Source organism: Zosterops lateralis (assembly GCF_965231275.1).
Source record: "Zosterops lateralis genome assembly, chromosome: 25".
Lineage (NCBI taxonomy): Eukaryota > Metazoa > Chordata > Aves > Passeriformes > Zosteropidae > Zosterops > Zosterops lateralis.
In genome coordinates, this window is record NC_139785.1 from 6,771,342 (window position 1) to 6,782,870 (window position 11,529).

Sequence of the window (11,529 nt, forward strand, 5' to 3'; positions counted from 1 at the left end):
AATGGGGCTGTGCTCTGTGAGCTGGTGTGTCCCTGCCCAAACTCCTGATCAAACTTACGCCCAGATCTGAGCTGAACCCCTGTGTCCACCTGAGCCCTTTGCAGGTGGGGGACTGCAGGGGTGACCTCACTGGGGCTGCAGGAGTGACCCCACTGCTGTGCAATGACCCCACTGAGGCTGCAGGAGTGACCCCATTGCTGAGGGGCTGCAGGAGTGACCCCACTGCTGTGCAGTGACCCCACTGAGGCTGCAGGAGTGACCCCACTGAGGCTGCTCTCTCTCTCTCTCTGCACTGCTCTCACCTTGTAGCTTAAAGAAATGTCCATCTTCTGTAGTTCTCAGTCCTCTGCAATCAGAGGGACCAAGTGACCAAGGCCTGGGATGATCCCACTCACCTGCAGACACAGAAAGGAGGTGTCTGACAATGCCAGTCCTGGCTGCCCTCGTGCTCAGGAGGGATCTCCCCCTTCCCAGCCAGGTGTCCAAGGCTGCACTGCCCTGTCCAGGTGCCCATCCCTCTCCATGGGCAGAGGGTGGCTGGGCCATGTTGTATCCCTGAGTTTTGGAGGCCCTGCTGTAAATAAATGAGTTTTTCCCTCGACATCCCCCAGCCTGGGAGCTGCTCTTCCCTTGGGGACAGAGCAACAGGCGCCCAGTGCCTCTGTCCCCCCAGGGACGGCTGGCAGTGGGATCCTCCAGGGCTGGAGGAACTTGGGAACAGGATTTGGACATTCAAAAAAGGTTTTCTGACACTTGGGCAGAGGCAGGTGTGCTCAGAGCTGAGGCAGAGCAGCTCCGTGGCTCAGGGAGGAGGGTTTGCCCTGCAGAGCTCTGAGGACAAGAGCCCTGGAACGAGGAATTAACTGTTATTAGACACCCCTTCGTCTTAATAGCCCCGTAATTAATAACAAATCTGACAACTCCCAGGCAGCCCTTTTCATCTGCAGAGCGTGTCAATCCATCTGTTCCACCTCCTGACATCCCCAGCAGGCAGGTGTGTCACACTGACCCCTCTGGGCTTTTACAGCACCAGGAATTGGGGATGGAATTCTCCATCCCCTTTTCCAGGAGCTGATTGATGAGGGACACCCTGAAAGAACCTGGTTATTTTTATACCCGACTGACTGCACTCAGGATTCCCATCTTTTTCACCTATTGGCAGCCCGTGATGGCACAAATTAATTTTCTTGCATCACTTAACACGCTGCAGATTGTTTAACATAATTTTCCAAAGCATCTGGCTGGTTCTCCTGCGCTGAAACTCAATGGGATTTTCCCCTCTGGCTTCAAAGAGCATAGCTGAGCCCTTAAAGGGATTTACTTCTGTTAAATATTATCCTCAAAACTGAGAAATTAAAAGCAAATGGGCTTTCTTCCTTTTCCCTCTAAGACATGTCAAAGGAATATTGTAAAAAAAGAATAGCCTTCCCCAGCTCTCAGAGACTCCCCAAGCGAATTTCAATAGCAGGTTTTTTAGGAAAGAGTGTAATTAACAACTTTATTCAGTCTGAAGCCAGAAAAGACATTCTATATTTAGCATTTAAAAAAAAAAAAAAAAAATCAGAGCAGGAGGAGGGGAGTAAATGACCTAGATTTGCACAAGTGACAAATGACTCCGAGGTGCTCGGAGCCCCCTTGGATGGGAGGGATTCCCACAAAGGGCTGGAGGATTTCTCCTCCTTGTCTCTGGTGTTGGACATTCCAAACCACCCAAGGAAACCCGAGGGGTTGAGTTTGTGAAACTCTTTCTTTTATTCACCTCGGGTAACACTCCCAAAATTGCATCCATACCCAATTAAATCCCATTTTCAGCAGGCACCTCGCTGTGCTGGCAGCTCTCCTGATTTCCCACTCTGCCCACTCCTCTGAGCTTCCCTCACTGCTTTCCTGGAAATGTGTGTGATGAGAGCATCTCCCCGCAGAAAGAGACGGGGAAAACGAGGCATCTCCAGAATGTCCCTTGCTATATTTGAATTTTCTTGTCTCTCAGTGCTCTCCTTGCCACAATAAAGGCAACATCTTCTGTAAAAAGCAGGATCCTCCTTCCCTACCGGCAGTTTTTGTGTCTAAACTCTGCTAATCTCTGTTCTGTCAAAGGAAACATCCAATGCTTTTATCTCCGGGAGGGGTTATTTCTGGAGAGGTCTCTCCAAGATGCAATCAAAGATATGGATGTTAAAAATAGGAGGCGAGCGAGCGAGCGAGTCCTGCAGGCGGTTGTTTATTCATTAACCTCGGCACAGGAGTCCTGGCAGCCTCCCAGTCCTTATTCACCATGTGCTGAGCACAGGGGAGGGATGTGAGTCCCAGAACGGTCCTGGGGGAGATGATTCCATCCTTCCGGGGATGAGCCAAGAGCCCTGAGCGGGTCCAGCCTGCGGCAGTGACGGGGCTGAGCGCTCACTGAGCCACTCTGAGTCACTCCTGAACTCCTTCCCCGGGATCCAGCGCTGTCACAGCCCCAGAAATGTGACATTGGGGTTTGGTTCCTCTTGGTTTCCCTGCCAGCCTTCCCTGAATAAACCCAGCGGGCAGGAGAGGGCAAAGCTCCAAGTGCTTGACATGGAAGAGTGGCCTAAAGACGGAGTGTCGTGGTTTGAAAGGAAAAACGAGTGAGAGGCTCCAAGTCAGAGATATAATTTAATAAGAAGAAAGGTTAAAAGGTAAAATAAAATAAAAATAAAATAAAATAAAATAAAATAAAATAAAATAAATGCAATAACACAAAGGAGCACTGCCAGAGTCAGAACACACCCTGAGCAGGGTGGTGGGAGCAGTCCAGGTGAGGGGCTCTTCCTGAAGCAGTGATCCCACAGAAAGGTCTGGGAGCTCTGCTCCTCTGGGAATCCAGTGGCTCAGGGCTGCTTGTCCTGTCCCAAATCCCGGATTCTCTCCAGGTGGGAATGCTTGGCTCCTCCCCCTGGGCATTGGGAGCATCTCCCAATGGGATGAGGAGTCGTGCAGTGGCTCCTTGATGGCCCATTAAACAGAGAGAGCTCAGAGGAGGGAGCCCCCCCAGGCCTCACCCCAGAGGGCACTGGCAAAGGCAGGGAGCTGTTCCCACCCAGGGTAAGAGAAATCAGCCTCAGGTACCAGCTCACCCAGCTCCATGAGCGTCAGCACTGCCGGGGGCTGCAAAAACCACGGGGGCAGAGACAGGGGGGCCCTTCCTAGTTCACTTTGGGCTGTTTCTCTGGGTGTCACAGCTTCCCCCAGGACACAGCTGAGCTCAGAGCCTGTGTCCTCCTGCTGGAGGGGGAAACAGGAATCCCATCAGCTCTGGGTCAGGTTGGCTCCTTATCTCACTCAGCCTGATAAAAACTACCAGGATAGGTAGTGAGACACTCCTCTGCCCCTCTTCTTACAGCATGTCCATCCCCTGAGGTCTCTTTGTGCCCTTTACAAAGGTTTTATTCCAGAGAGACTCTTTCTGCAGAGGAATTTGGTTTATGCCCAAGGAGGCCTCTCCAGTTCCAGTACCAAGGTTTTGGGAGGTCCCATCACTGACACTGGGGTGAAACTTGACTCTGCACAACCTTTTCTGTAGATGGGCTAAAACGTATTTTATATCTGCACAGCAGTTTCTAAAACAGTGAACTCTTATCCAGGCCTCATACAGAGGCAGGGAATTTAAAATCTGTGTGTCTTTGCCATCAAAATATGGGCAAAGACCTTATTTCAGTAAATCATCTGCTTTGTGCTTGGAATTATGGAATGGTTTGGGTTGGAATGGACCTTAAAGATCATCTGGTTCCAGCCCCTGCCATGGACAGGAGCACATTCCACTAGAGGAGTTATGCTTAAAAAAAAAAAAAAAAAAAAAAAAAAAAAAAAAAAAAAAAAGGAGTTTAATCTCTCTTTGCAAATGGGGCGTGTGGTTAAATAATGTCCCAGAGACGTGTGGCTTTACCCCGAGCCTGGGCAGGAGAGGGAAAACCAGTGTGGTGGCCCAGTCCCCTCTGCTGGGCTCTGCAGGGACTGCTGGAGGCGACACCAGCGGGGTGTGGTGGGAAAACCTCTGGGAAACATGAAATAAAGGTGGAGGGTGAAGCTTTGAGCAGAAAAAATTTTAGCATTTTCATGCCATACCTGCCTGAGCCCTACAAAGATCCACCTTGACTCTGTGTCACCAATTTAAAAAAAAAAAAAAAAAAAAAAAAAATCAATCTTTTGTCAAAGCCCTTTTTGCACAGCAAACGGTGGAACCAGAGAGGCTGAACTTTCCATCCAGGTGTGTTTGTCCTGCTGATGTTCTGGGGATGGGGAGCCAAAACAAGGGTGGTGGTGGCACTCCCTGTCTGCTGCCTTGAGCAGTTTTAGCTCAGATTTAACACAGCTCAGAGCAGCATCTGCTCCAGGCACAGCAGGGAATTTTCTTGGCCTGGGCTCAGAGTGCTGCCTAAACCTGGGATAAATCACCCAAAGTAACAGTCAGAGCCCTTCTGGCAACTCGGGGGCTTTGCTGGGCCACAAGGTGTGTGCGTTTTGTATCACACAATAATAATATATTTATTTTATTATAATAATATATAAAATGTATATATGTATTATATATATAATGTATATATATTATTATTATTATATAATATATATATTATATTATATGTAATATATAATATATAATATAAAAATAATATAATATATAATATAAAATGTATATAATATTATTATTATTGTTATTGTTATTATTATTATTATTATATGTGTGTATATATATATAATTATGTATAATAATTTTATTATTATTCCCACCACAAACGAATCAGTTCTCCATGAACGGGACAGTGCAGAACCCACAAGTTGCAGTGTTTTTCTCAGCGTGGAAACCCCACAGCCCAAGGCAATTTCCCTGCTGAGCTGACACAACCCAGGGCTCCTGCTGGGAAACATTCTGACATGGAAACGCCCTGGGGAGCTGCGAGGAGCCTCACCAGAACAAAGACCACGTCCATATGGCATCGCATTTCCCGGGAAAGATTACTTTTATGCTTTTTGACGTGTCTACAGCTCTGGTGTTATGCCTCATTTACACCGGCCCGTCCTGGGAAATCCAGTCAATAATTCCCTGTGTCTGTTCCTGCTCGGGGCAGAGGGACCCTGGAGCTGCCTGAGTTATGGCTGTGGTTGCGTTCCACGCTGGGAAGGTCTTATAAAACTGAGATTACACTGATCTCCTTCATCCCGGGCTCAGATACATCAAACAGAGGATGAAATTCATGACTAACCAGAAAGGAAAGTAAATTTCATCCATCTGGGCGAAGCATCTTTGCTCGTACAATTTTAGCACTGAGCAGCAGCAAAAATTGGAGTTAGTGCGTGGAGTGGCACAGGAAGGAGCCCCAGGCAGGAAAGAAAAGTTCCACAGAGGGACTGTGGGGTGAATCCAACAGCTTTGCTGCAATTTTAGAGGTGTTGCTGCTCAGTGGCAGCAGGGGAGGGAGCCCTGCAGTGTCAGTGAATCCTCCAGTGCCAGTGAATCCTCCAGTGCCATTGAACCCTCCAGTGCCATCAAATCCTCCAGTGCCATCAAATCCTCCAGTGCCATCAAATCCTCCAGTGCCATTGAACCCTCCAGTGCCATTGAACCCTCCAGTGCCATTGAACCCTCCAGTGCCATTGAACCCTCCAGTGCCAGTGAATCCTCCAGTGCCAGTGAATCCTCCAGTGCCAGTGAATCCTCCAGTGCCATCAAATCCTCCAGTGCCATCAAATCCTCCAGTGCCATCAAATCCTCCAGTGCCATTGAACCCTCCAGTGCCATCAAATCCTCCAGTGCCACTGAATCCTCCAGTGCCATCAAATCCTCCAGTGCCATCAAATCCTCCAGTGCCATTGAATCCTCCAGTGTCACTGAATCCTCCAGTGTCACTGAATCCTCCAGTGCCAGTGAATCCTCCAGAACTGCAGGAGGAGTGGAGGTTGCAGAGGACCCATTTTGCCTCATCCCCAGCACTTCCTGAAAGGTCCTTGGCTCTGATCTGCATCAGGTTTCACACAGATCACAAAAAAACCTCATCTGTTCACTCCTCTGAGGAAGGTCTGACAATTAAGGATTCCCCAAAAGTGCCCAGGCTCCCCAGGGAATGGACACAGCTCCAGGAGAGCTTGGACAGCACTCCAGGGGTGCCCAGGGTGGGATTGTGGGGGTGTCTGTGCAGGGACAGGGGTGGGACTGGATGATCCTGGTGGTCCCTTCCAGCTCGGGATATTCCATGGTTCTGCAGCTGGAATTCCAGGAGGAAGAGCTGTCCCAGCTGGAGTGGGGCAGTGCCCATCCCTCCTTTCCCCGGGGAATTCAGACCCCAGAGTGCAGCACCCTTGTCTTGGCTGTGCTCCCAGGGGTGTCCCCCTCCAGCCCAGCCTGGGGACAGCAGGGTGGGTGTGGGGAGGGTTCCCAGCCCTGCTCCCACAGCCACAGGCTCCATCCTCTGTCCTGTGGGAATAACGGGGGACACGGAGCCCCCCAGCCCAGCAGAGGCAGAAATTCGGGGAGGCAGGAGCTGGGGCACCCCAGAGCTTTGGGCACACTTTGTCCTCAGGGCCTGAGCCAGCCACGGCTGCAGTTTTATATTTATGAACCTGTGCTGGGGGATTGCTGGAGAGGCCTTTAATTTCCTCTGGTTTCACTCTGAACACGCCTCTCTCGGGACAGAGGGAACATTTTTGCTGTTATTGAATGTCATTTCTGTGCAAACTGAACAGAGGGAAAAAAATATTCTGATAATAACTGGAATATATGGAGGGTGGTAACTCCTGGCTGCTGATTTTTTTTTAATTTTATTTTATTTTTTATTTTTCTCCCTCTGATGAGAGTTTCAAGGTCAGCTGGTTCCACAGACACAAATGTGGCAGGAACAAAATGTGCAGATGCTCAGGAGTGTGGGACAGCCACGCTGGCACTGCAAACCCCTGGCTGGGGGCCAGCACTGCCTGCACCCAGCCTGCAGGAGGGCTCAGGAAAAAAGCACTTTATTACAGCCAGATTTATCTTTTCTCTCATTAAACGTGAGTTATTTGTAATTTTTTTTTTTTTTTTTTTTTTTTTTTTTTTTTTTTTTTTTTTTTTGTGGGAAAACCTGGATTCAGCACAAGCTCAACGTTTTATTTGGAGGATCAGGAAGGGTTTTATTCAGAACCCAAAAAGCAATATCTGAGTGTGTAACAGCACTGAATGAGTGGCTGGAACAAAAACAGGGGGGAAAAAAAGGTTCTTTTTCTTCGTTCTGTTGCTGATTTATTGTGTAAACACAGACAAATCTTTGGCTGTAGCTCCTGCAGGTTTTTATACATCCTTGTTTTCCCTCCTAGATGTGTCTCCTTTTGTCAGTGACTTGTGTGAACTAAATTCCAGCCAGTCAGGCAAGAGCTGGCAAGATCTTCCCCCAGCAGTCTCAGGCAGACTTAAAATATTAATGCATTTTATAATGTACTTATTTTTTTGTAACTGTCAGTCGTTGCTACCAAGAGAGGGAATTCCTTATAAATAATGAATGCTGCTGCAAGGCCTGCAAATACAACTCCAGAAAAGGTTGGAAATGACAGAAAAACTGCTGAAAGTCTTGCTAATTTTAGTAAACTGTGTGGAAACCCAAGTTGTGTAACAGTTTCTGGGGTTTTCTAATGAGCAGTGATGGTTACTGTGGTGGGGTTTGAATCCAAGCAGTGCATGGAGATTTCTCACTGGACACTCTGGGGACAAATGGGATGGTTGGTTTTGTTCTGTGAGACTCCCTTGAAGGTCTCAAAAATTGTCTTGAAGGTCTATTATGTGTAAAAGAATAAACCCTGAATTGCAGAGCAGACCCAGTGCCCAGCCCAGGGGCTGGAGTTGTGACAAAGGAGGAAATTCCCCTGTGGAGCATTTCCAGCCCCTGCAGGGGACAGAGAGCACAGCCAGGAGTGCTGGGCCCAGCAGCCACCCTGTGCTCCTGTGCTGGCTGCAGGAATTCACAATCTGGTTCTTTTGTGGCTGCAGGATTCACATTTTGGTTCTTTTGTGGCTGCAGAAATTCACATTTTGGTTCTTAGGTGGACCCTTCTCCCACCCAAAGGATCCCTGGGAATCCACAAGCTGGAGGTGAGATCTGTTTTCGATGAAGGGGTTAATTAGTGGCTGATTTGAGGACTGGACTGTACCCACCCATCTCACCCCATCCCATCCCATCCCATCCCATTCTGCAAAGGGAAGGCTGAGTGTCTTAGGAGGGAATTAATGTAACAACATTCCCACCTGAAAAAAAAACCAAGCATTTGCTTTTGTCAGAATCCTCTGTGAATTCTGACAGCCAAACAAGGCAATTGTCTCCCTGAATTCCCCATCAGCAGAGTGTGCTCTGACTGGTGCCTTCTGTAATTCCTGAGCTCCTGGCGGGGAGAACCCAGGTCTGAAATTCTGCTTTGTTCACAGAGGGGTGTCCCAGAGGAGATGTCACACGTGTCCCAGGGGAGATGTCACACATGTCCCAGAGGAGATGTCACACGTGTCCCAGAGGAGATGTCACACATGTCCCAGGGGAGATGTCACACGTGTCCCAGGGGGGATGTCACACATGTCCCAGTTCACCCTGTGCCCCTCCCAGGGACTCCTGCCCTGCACCACCGTGGTAAATTCAGTCTCTGGGCTCCCTCCAGCCTCAGGTGCTGCACCTGCAAAACAAGAGCTTCATTAGTGTTAATTACCCCAGCAGGTCTCTGGGAACGGGGCTGAGCCCCTGGCGGGCAGTCCCGGGGTTACAGATCCAAAGGCTGGGGATGTGCCGGCCGGGAGAGGAGCAGCATCATCCCTGGACCGCCCTGGGATCCTCATCAGCACATCAAAGCACATCCAGGCTCCCTCCTGCAGCGCCCGGCGGGGGAGTTCACCCAGGAAACTTCCCCTCGCCCCCTCTGTGCCTCATTCCCCAGGCTCATGTGGATCCCGGGGGCTGGAGGAGCCCCAGACACAAAAGAGGAGCCGAGACAGAGTGGGCGAGTGTCACATCAGGATCCCCGAGCCGCTCCCCTCGGGCTGGGGGTGGATGAGCAATCCCGGGAGCTGTTTGCAGCACCAGCTCTTACGACTCTGTTTTCCTCCAGTGGGGCTCTCGGTTCACGGCTGCCAAAGGGGAACAGACATCTCTCATTGCAGAGATCAAATTGCAGGAGGAATTAAAACCCTCCCTGGAGGCAGCGCTGCTCCCTCTCCTCTGGAAGGCAAAGCCAGCCCTGGGTGCAGAGCAGGTCCCCCATCACCGGGTCACTGTCCCTTGGGGTGACACTGTCAGGGCTCAGTGACACCCTGTCAAACCCCAGGGAAATGCAGGGAACTCCCCATTCCCTCCCTGGCAGGTCAAAAATGGGGCTGCCCTGCTCTGCCCTAGAGCAACCTGCAAAAATCCAAACTCTTCCTTTTAGGCGAATTTTTGATATGGGTAACATCTTCAGAAAGCAATTTAGTTGTACCAAAATGAGATTAAAGCTTGTTCTTGCCCAGCTTGTTGCTCTGCTGGCAGTTCCAGGGGCTGAGGGCTCCACTGTTGCCATAAATCCCCCCCTGCACAGCTCTGGGTGTCCCTTGGACAGAACAGCTGGTAGAGCCCGTGAGCACCCCCAGGAAAATGGAGATGTCGCACTGGTGTGAAATCTGCACCCCCAGGAAAATGGAGATGTTGCCCTGGTGTGAAATCTGAACTCCCCCAGTGCTCCTGGGATTGGATCATCCATCCCATCCCAGCACAAGGTTTCATTTGGTGCCTCCTGCTCCCACCTGTCTCTGCATCAGCTGGAAAGGGAGGAGCAGGGCTGGACCCAGACCAACACCACTGCCTGGGGTGAATCCCATCCTGAACACAAAATCAATCCCTCTGCATTTCCACCTTTCCATCCCAGCCCAGAAACACCCAACCCGTGCTGCCATTTGGTGTTCAATCAGCCCTTCTGCTCCCTCTGCTCCCTGCAGCTCTGCAACAGATTTCAGACCTCTGAGGCCATTGACAACTTTCCTCACCACCTCAGCAGGGGCACAGTGATGTCATTTGGGGTTGGTTTTTGCAGTTTAAAATCTGCTCTTGGGTCTGGCTGGTCTTTAACCAGCACAAACTGGGAGTACAAATCTCCCAATTTGAAATAATTCATGAAACAAAGCAGAGTTTGCGGTGCAGGGATAAAGAAGCAAAAGCAGAGACTCACAGGGACCAGGGGGGAAGGTGTTTCCTGCCTGGTGATTAAAGAAATGCTCCTAAAAGGCTTTTTTAGTGCTGATTGAGGTGGTGCCTCTCAAGAGCCCAGCCCGGTGTGACCTCGGCTGTGCTGGGGAGGTGTTGGGTGCACCAGGGCCTGGGACAGGCACAGAAAAGGCACAGAAAAGGCACAGAAAAGGCACAGAAATGCACAGAAAAGGCACAGAAAGGCACAGAAATGGCACAGAAAGGCACAGAAAAGACAGAAAAGGGACAGAAAGGCACAGAAAAGGCACAGAAAAGGCACAGAAAGGCACAGAAAGACACAGAAAAGGCACTTCTAGTCTGTGCTGGATGGATCCGGGCTCAGGGATTCTGCTTTGCCCCCTGGACACAGGGGTGGGGCAGTGCTGTGAAACCCCAAAAAGTGGCCAAGGGTCCAAACCATCCCCCTGCTCATGAACAAACGTCTTTAGGGGAGAAGCGGCTTTTCCCGGCTGGAGGATCCGTGTGGAATGTTGGGGAAACTGGGATTTCCACTGAGGGGCTGTGAAAATCCAGAGCCCCTTTAACCCCTGGAGTAACCCGGGTTGTGTCTGGTTTGGGGCTGGTTTGGAGGTGCCGGCAGATGGCAGTGCCTGTCACAGTTCCAGTGACGGGAGGTGACAATTCCACTGTCGGGAGGTGACAATTCCACTGTCGGGGACATCCAGAGCAGAGAGGCAGAGGCAGGACCAGCACTGACAAAAGGGGTGTGTGCACAGAGATGGGATTCTCCCAGTCCCAATATGACTATTAATAATATTTGAACCTGTGGTTATTTCCCATTCTTCAGCATGTCTGTCTTGGATTTTCCCAGTCTAGTCTCCATAATAAGGTGTTATGTAGCCTGGATTTAAACTGGTCAAGGATCAAGTTTTCTGATCTACAGGATGTTCCATTAGTTAAAAAAAAAATTAAATAAATAAATAAAGTCTATATAGGAAAATAAAAATATCATTCCAATGCTGATGTATTTCATTAGTGACAGTGTAACTTTTGAAAAAGAAAAAAAATTAAGATCATTCAAAGCAGAACCAAAAAATAGATTCCTGCAATAGCTGCACATCTCTGCTCAGTGCTTTGGTTTGGGTCAGACCCCCTTTCCTGACCAGACAAATCTCCTGTGAAAGTTTTTCTGTGATGGGCCCTAATGGGTGTGCTGCTCCTGGGACAGGGAACTGGGGGGACAGACAGGGGGACAGACAGGGGGACAGGGGGACAGACAGGGGGACAGGGGACAGACAGGGGGACAGACAGGGGGACAGGGGACAGACAGGGGGACAGACAGGGGGACAGACAGGGGGACAGGGGGACAGACAGGGGGACAGGG